Raw genomic sequence first — 8,776 nt, 5'->3', positions numbered from 1 at the left:
AACATGAATCTTGTAGCAAAATACAATTGAAAGTTCAGGTTCATGAATTACAAACAAACTTCGTAAATACAGCAAACCCCCTTTCATTAAATGAAGAACTGGATTGTTAAGAATTCCATAAAGTGAGAAAATGTCTATTCTTCCAAATATATGATAGAAACATATTTTTATTACCTGGGAAAATGAATGTGGGAAATTTTTATATCAGATGACGGTCTTCTTGTATCCAGAATACAGAAAGCTTCTAAAGGAGACACTAAGAAAATAGACAATTCAGGAAATAAAAGTTGTCCAGAAGGATGAGTAGATGCTCCACTAAGAGAAACATACAGCATCAACATCCTTAACACTTAGGGAAGAGAGACAGGTGACTCTGAGGGGACTCTCGACACCCCCATAAAATACTCAGAAATAAAGACTTGTCATATGAAGACCTGGCAAGTCTGTGGAGGATGAAACTCTCATACCCACTGCTGGTGGCCATGGAAAACAGGACAATAACTTGGAAAAATCATTTTCTGTTTCTTCATATGTTAATTGTCATCTGGCCATCACAACCCAAATATATAACCTGGAGAAAGATGACATATTTTCTTTTAAAGACTTATTTATTTCAGTTCACAACAGCTTTATATACAAGACACTGAAATTGAAAACAACCTCAGCAACAGGCAACAGTTCACTCATCTGAACATACATACAGTATTTCTTTAATGATTTTGTATATTGAGACATATACTAGATGATGTGTGTAAAGGAGGACATAATTCAGTAGCCACCGCACATTTAGTTATTGCCATAAATAGAGTGATGGACAGTATTGGCAACGTTAAGAAACAAAATGACCAGCCTGACCAAGATTATAAAAACTGCCTTTCAAGCCTGGAAACTAAGGCGTGTTTTAAAAGAGAAAGGAGGTATGCTAGAGAGGGTTTTCGGAAGCTACTCATACTCTCAGATATGACCGCATATCAGCAACATATAATTATTAATTCCCCATGATACTGGCATGTCGAACGAACTGCAAAGTAAAGTTGAAGTAAAATTGATGGAACTGAATAATTCAAAGTATCATTCATTGTTAGCTTACCTTGCTTCAAAGAATATATGGTTTGTTGTTATTATTGTTGTTGTTATTATTTTTTCTTTGATTGAAAATAGATTGTTTTCTCATGCAAGAAATGTCCCAAGAATCCTATCAAAGCAGTAAACTCAAGCTGGAATCCAATATGCTCAAAGGACCTGATGCAGACACTTGCAGAGATTCTGAATGTTGGCTCGGTGTCTCTGAATTCACATGGGCTTTGATGAAGCTGTTAGCAGGTGTGGGGATGTAGCTCAGAGGTAGAGCACATGTTTCGCATATATGAGGCTCCGGGTTCGAGCTCCGGCATCCCCAAGACATTATATTTGGCCTTTGATTTTATTTTTCAGGGTGTTTCTGTGCAAGGTGACCCAGACTTTAAAGTCCCGTGATGAAGTCATATATGCATAGCTAATTATTGGATGAAATTGCTCATTTGTCACCGTGACGACATTTCCATAGACACCGCCATGGTCTGGTGAGTAGAACGTGGGCATGCTTCCAGGGATGTTTTGTTCACAGATCGAACAAAAAAGGAAAGCTCTGCTTTCGTAGGGGAACAGTTTCTCAGATAATGGGTATGCTTTCTTGGGTGAAAACAAGGGTAAAGAGTTCTTGCTCTGAGAAAAAGAAAGGGAGGGCTGGGCGGAGCCATTCCTGGTTACTATGGGGGGAGGCAGCATTGTGGTTGTCATAGAAACCGGGGTCCTTATGGCGACCGGTTTCAAATGGAGACCAGAGTAGTCCTGGAAAGGAGCATTCAGTTCCTGGTGTTTGGACTGAGTTGAGCTTATGGATTCACGGAGGTGAGCACCAGATTCTTCCTGAAGTTGGGAGGCAGATGCAGGGATTCCAGACCCAAGTAGGACCACTCCTACCCTGGGGCTTGCAGCCTGTGTATCTCCAGAAGGAGAGAGACTTGGGACCATTGTGCCTCCTCCTGTGCTGTTGTGTACCAGGCTGTGCTGGAGCCATTGTCCAGGAGGGGAGTTGTGGGAGAGTAAGCAGGAGGGAGATGAGGCCAAATGAGCACTCTGTGATCCCGACTTCCTACTTGTGCATGAGATTGCTCGCCCATAGGATCAGTGAGATTTAAGAGGGAAGGCAGATAGCAGGACTGTCTTCTTTCCAAGTTGCAGTCAGTCAGATCTCCCTTTGTTGTAATTTGGTGTTGGCATAAAATCAGACACATGGACCAATGAATTACCCTTTCTGAAACTTTGCTGGTAGGCCATGACCTCGTGATAATGCACAGATTAATGAAGATTGGTTAAATTAAGATGTCAGAGTTAGCCAATAAGAAGCTAGAGCTAATGGGCCAAGCAGTGATTTAAATAATACAGTTTCTGAGTGATAATTTCGGGGCTAAGCAGCTCACTCCTCCCAACAATTATGTGGTTGATACTTCTGATATTTCATCAGACAGAGGGCTGATATCCAAAATATACAAAGAACTCAAGAAATTGGTCATGAAAAGAACAAATAATCCACTAAAAATGGGGTACAGACCTAAACAGAGAACTGTCAACAGATGATCCTAAAATGACTGAAAGACATTTAAGGAAATGTTCAACATCTTTAGTCATCAGAGAAATGCAAATCAAAACAACTCTGAGATTACATCTTACACCTGTAAGAATGGCCAAGATGAAAAACACTGATGACAACTTATGCTGGAGAGGATGTGGGGTAAAATGAACACTCCTCCATTGCTGGAGGGATGCGAACCAGTATAGCTGCTTTGGAAATCCATATGGCGATTTCTCAGAAAATTAGGAAACAACCTACCACAAGACCCAGCAATACCACTTTGGGAAATATACCAAAAGGATGCTCAATCATTCCTCAAGGACATGTGCTCAACTATGTTCATAGAAGCATTATTTGTCATAGACAGAACGTGGACACAACCTAGATGCACCTCAATTGAAATATGGGTAAAGAAAATGTGGCACACAATAACGACATCTTGAATTTTGTAGGAAAATGGATGGATTTGGAAAAAACATATTGAGGTCACCCAGACTCAGAGAGAAAAATATAATATGTATTCCCTTATAAGTGGCTTTTAGACATAAATCAAAGGACCCTAAGAGAAATATACATGAATCTACACAGGAAGGTGAAAGAGACAAGATCTCCTGAATAAAATGGGAGTGTGGGGGGTCATGGGAGAGGGTAGAAGAGGAGAGAGGAGGCAGAGACAGGAGCAAAGAAAATTCATAGCTCAATAAATACAATAAAAAGAGAGTGTTGCAACAATGGTGAATTATTATCATATTTATGTGAGAAATTTTCTTGTACGTTTGTATTTTATTTATCATATATAATGAGTAATGTTTATTATTTTATTTTGCATTCTATTTTCTCCATGTGCTAAATGCTGAGATTGTAGGCATGAACCACCAGTCTTGGCTAAGAGGATTTGGGGGGTGGGTTCCATAGTCTTTTAAATTGTTCAATTTGTTTGTTAAAATTTCATTTGACATTTCATCCACAGTTCTCCCTCCCACCTCTGCTCACACTCCCCTTGCCTCTCCACCCCAGCCCACACATTCTCTATTACTCCCAAGGGGTAAGGGCACATTAATTTGGGGCAGGACCAAGTCCCTCCTTCCTGCATTAAAGATAGCATCACATCTCAACACAGAGAATGGGCACCAAAAAACAAGGCTGAGCACCAAGGATAGAACCTGATCCCACTGCTGGGGGCCCCCTCAGATAGTCCAAACTACACAACTATCTCTCCACATACAGAAGGCCCATCTGAGTCCACCAATTACTGGAGAAGCCTCTGTAATGATAGTTGGGGTAGTCACCAATCTGGTAATAGGGGAAGGCCAGTGTATGGCCCTGGTCTGCCCTTGTTCCTTGGGGTGCATCTGGAGGACAGTTTCTGGTCAGCTGACAAAGCATCCTGTTTGTTTCTGTGCTCTCCCTGCCCCACCTGGTGATTAGCTGCAGGTCATTGTCTCCATTGTTAATATGGTAATTTCCCACCCACCTGGGCAGAGATCCTTGTGCAGCAGTCAGGTAGATAAGGACTCCCCCAAATCTGTATAAACTGGCATTCGGCTGATCTTCTTCCTAATGACCCTGGTTTCTTTGTGTGTTCTTTCAATCTCCAGTCCTTTGCCCGACTCGCAGATGGTACAGTGGCACGCGAACTGTACCGAGGGTGTAACACAAAATCGGGTGTCACAGGCCTGTTCAGGAACCCTCTCCACTACTGCTAGGAATCTTAGCTGGGATCATCCTTGTGGATTCTTGGGAATTTCCCTAGCACCAGGTTTCTCCCTAAAACCATAGTGACTGTCTCTATCAAGTTCCCTCTTTCATTGCTTTCCCACTCCATTTTCTATGACCATCCTGTTCCCTCATGTTCTCCTTCCCCATTGCCTCTCCTTCACCACCTCCTCACCCCCAGTTTACCCAGGTGATCTCATCTAATTCCCCTTCCCAGGGCGATCCATGCATCCCTCCTTGGGTCTTCCTTGTTACCTAGCTTCTCTGGAGCTCTGGATTGCAGCCTGGTTACCCTTTGCTTTACATCTAATATCCACTTAGAAGTGAGTACATACCGTGTTTGCCTTTTGAGTCTGGGTTACCTCACTCAGAAATTTTTTTCTAGTTCCATCCATTAACCTGCAATTTTCATGATGTCTTTTTTTTCTAAAATAAGAAAAATACTCTTTTATATAAGTGTACAGCATTGTCTTTATCCCTTATTCTATTGTGAGACATCTAGGTTGTTTCTAATTTGAGGCTATTGGGAATAGAGCGGCAATGAACATGAAATAGCTAGTGTCTTCTGGTAGGTTGAAGTGTGCTTGGGGTACATGCCCCAAGTACTATATGTGGAATATGAGGTAGTTTGAGTCCCATCTGTAGTACAAATATTGAAGAGATCTTGATACAAGGAACCTATCTAAACACAATAAAAACAATTTACAGCAAGCCAACAGCCAGCATCAAATTACATGGAGAGAAGATCAAAGTGATTCCACTAAAATTAGGAAGAAGACAAGGATGTCCACTCTCTCCATATCTTTTCAATATAGTATTTGTTGACCTAGCTAGAGCAATAAGACAGCAAAGGAGATCAAGGGATGCAAATTGGAAAGGAAGAAAAGTCAAACTTTCATTATTTGCAGATGATATGATGGTACATATAAGTGATCACAAAAACTCTACCAGAGAACTCCTACAGCTGACAAACACCTTCAATAATGTGGCAGGATACAAGATCAACTCAAAACAATCAGTAGCCGTCCTATATACAAGTGATAAACGGGTCGAGAAAGAAATCAGAGAAATATCAATTTTGCAAAAGCCAAAAATATAAATTCTCTTGGGGTAACTATAACTAAACAACTGAAGCACCTGTATGACAAGAACTTTAAGTCTCTAAAGAAAGAAACTGAAGAAGATATCAGAAAATGGAAAGATCTCTCACGCTCATGGATGCTCTTGGATAGGTAGGACCAACATAATATGAATGGCAATCTTACCAAAAACATTCTAGAGAGTCAAAGAAATGCCCATCAAAATCCAAACACAATTGCTCACAGACTTATAGAACAATATTCAATTTCATATAAAACAAAAACAAAAAAACCCTCAGAATACTTAATACATTCTTGTACAATAAAAGAACTTCCAGAGGCATCACCATCCCTGACTTAAAACTTCAACATAGAGCTATAGTAATAAAAAATTGTTCGTTTGTCACTGTGACAGCAATGTTCATTTTTGTGACAACATTTCCATAGACACCGCCATGGTTTGGTGAGTAGAACGTGGGCATCCTTCCAGGGATGTTTTGTTCACAGAGCGAACAAAAAAGAAAGCTCTGCTTTCGTAGTGGGGACAGTTTCTCAGATGATGGGTATGCTTTCTTGGGTTAAAACAAGGGTGAAGACTTCTTGCTCTGAGAGGAAGAAAGGGAGGGCTGGGCCGAGCCATTCCTGGTTACTAAGGGGGAGGCAGCATTGCGGTTGTCATAGAAACCGGGGTCATTATGGCGACCATTTTCAATGGCAACAGGACAATGTCCTGAAAGCAGCATTCCGTTCCTGGTGTTTGGACTGAGTTGAGCTTATGGATTCACGGAAGTGAGCACCAGATTCTTCATGAAAGTTGGGAGGCAGATGCAGGGATTCCAGACCCAAGTAGGACCACTCCTATCTCGGGGATTGCAGCCTGTGTATCTCTGGAAGGAGAGAGACTTGGGACCATTGTGCCTCCTCTTGTGCTGTTCTGTACCGGGCTGTGCTGGAGCCATTGTCCAGGAGGGCAGTTGTGGGAGAGTGAGCAGGAGGGAAATGAGGCCAAATGAGCACTCTGTGATCCCGACTTCCTACTCTGTGCATGAGATTGTTCGCCCTTAGGATCGGTGATATTTAAGAGGGAAGGGAGATAGCAGGGCTGTCTTCTTTCCAAGTTGCAGTCAGTCAGATCTCTGGGCAAACACAAAAGAAAGCAATTGATTTGTATTTGAACAGTTTGAATATTATTCGAATGAGTTAATATTCAGCTATTTATTCCCAGCCTTATTTACCACTGGATGACCAGCCAGCACCTTCCTCTCCACTAGCCCCCTTCTCCCCTGGCCCCTTCTGCACAGGTCCCTCTCTGTGAAAAGGCCATGAGATTGCTCGCCCACAGGACTGGTGAGATTTAAGAGGGAAAGCCTAAATACTAGTCCATAACTACCCTACATGTCTCAGATGAGTGCTAAAATACGCACTTGCTTAAGGATTTTCTTTTTAGTAATCTGCGGTTTTGTTTGGATTTGAGACAGCATTTCACTGTGTCCTACCCTGGCTCAGAACTCTCGGTGATTCTCCTGCCTTGGCTGTCTCGTGAAGGGGTTGCAGGTGCGGGACACTTTGTGCTTGGCACCAGTCTGGCATTTTAATTTCCATTTCCGTGGGCCTGCCCTGCCAGGTGGCCCTGATCTCTCCTCAGAATCCCTGCGACGCTGCCTATGGCCTTAATATCTCTAATGAATCTCTATACAGGGGGCGATCCTATCAATGCCCCCTTGAAAAGCACACCTGAAATCTTTCACGGGTCTCAATGACTACTTTCTGACTGACATTTGAGGTTTTGTGTAGAATTCATAGAAATGCTTTATCAGATATATGTATTTCTAACTTTTCTCCTAGCCTCAGACTTATCATCTCAATTCTCATCCATGTCTTGGAAGAGCAGGAGATTTTAAACTGTAAGATCCCACCTTCTCTAGTTCTTCAATTACGGTTTTATTCGGTGTCTTGTCTAAGAAATCTTTGCCTGGCACCCAGTGACAGGGATTTTCTTCTTGTGTTCTGTTTGACGTTTATAGGCTGATTTTTATATTTTTACATCTGTAATCTATTTTGAATGGTCTTCACATATGATACGCTGTAGGTCTTAGTTTATATTTGTGGGTTTGGACATGTACTTGCCTCAGCATTGCTTCTGAAAGGCCATCTTTCTGCATCAAATTGCCTTGTTTATTTGTGAAACATCAGTTTTCCAATAATCCAGTCATGGTATATATTCCAGTAATCCCAGTGCCTGAGAGGCTGCAGCAGGAGTATGGTCAGTTCTTCTCAGCACACACTACATACAAGCTTGATGCCAGCATCGGATACAGGAAAAATGTTGACTTTGTATAGGCAATGGTCTGTAAATGTGTGGATGTGAGCGTGGACTGTTGGTTTTGGACTTTTTCTTGCCAACTTTGATTCAATAGCATGCTGGTCCAATTACTGTAGGCTCAAACAGAGGTCTCCTATCAGGCAATTCTGTTCTCTAACATTTGTCTGTTTCTAAGGTTTTTCCACAAGCTATGTATTTAATCTAATATGTTTAGAGTTGTCGACTCAATTTTTAAAAAGAATAAGTGCAATTTTATTGTTAGTGCATTGAATCTGTAGCTCAGTTTTGAATCAACAGACATCTTACTAACAATGATTTGTATGAGCCGTGAACATAGTTGTCTTTCATTAAGAAAGGTTGTCTCCAATTCAGCAATGTTTGGAAATCTCTCAGCCTATCAGCACTATGGATGTATGTGTCAGGATCATACACAAGTATTTCCACTTTTGGATTCAGCTATAACTGCTATTATTTTAAAACACAATTCCTACGAATTTTTTTGTGAACAAATTATTAAATCATCTTTAAACCTTCAGGAACCAAGTGTCAATGAAACTTACAAAGGACATTTTTTGTTGAAAGCATGAAGAAAACGTTATTTGATGTGTAATGCAGTTTGTCTCTATTTTCTAATCGGCCTTTACAGGTTATTATTGACAGTCTGAAACAAATGAGAGAAATGTCCAAGAGAGAAGTCCATGACCATCGTCACAGGAATCTCATTCAAACGGTATATGTTAGTAGCTCTCACCATCCCATGTGTGGTCAGAGATGAATCTGTTGTAATGTGGTTGTACCCCTTGAGCTCTCAGTAAACATCAGGGAGCTAGGAGAGTGAGAATGAGAGGTGTGTGTGTGTGTGTGTGTGTGTGTGTGTGTGTGTGTACAGGAATTCCTTGGCAGAGGCTGGTGTGCAAAGACTGGTTGATTGACTCTTAGACCTGCAGTGATATGGAGATGGTGGAAGTCACAGTCCCAGGGCCTAATTACAATTTCCTTCGTGTTCTCTTGAGCCCATGAGTAGCCACTCATTGGGCCCCCTAT

At 41.5% G+C, this 8,776-nt stretch overlaps 1 non-coding gene across 1 annotated transcript; it reads left to right on the top strand.

Annotated features, from left to right (window-relative positions):
• The first annotated feature begins 1,327 nt into the window (after positions 1-1,327).
• On the top strand, positions 1,328-1,399 carry Trnaa-cgc (transfer RNA alanine (anticodon CGC)). The gene has a single exon. It is a non-coding gene; the product is annotated as a tRNA-Ala (tRNA).
• The last annotated feature ends 7,377 nt before the right edge of the window (positions 1,400-8,776 follow it).

Source organism: Microtus pennsylvanicus, chromosome X (genome assembly GCF_037038515.1).
Source record: "Microtus pennsylvanicus isolate mMicPen1 chromosome X, mMicPen1.hap1, whole genome shotgun sequence".
Taxonomy (NCBI): domain Eukaryota; kingdom Metazoa; phylum Chordata; class Mammalia; order Rodentia; family Cricetidae; genus Microtus; species Microtus pennsylvanicus.
The sequence above is the reverse complement of the archived record's forward strand: the minus strand, read 5'-3'. Positions and strand labels throughout refer to the sequence as shown.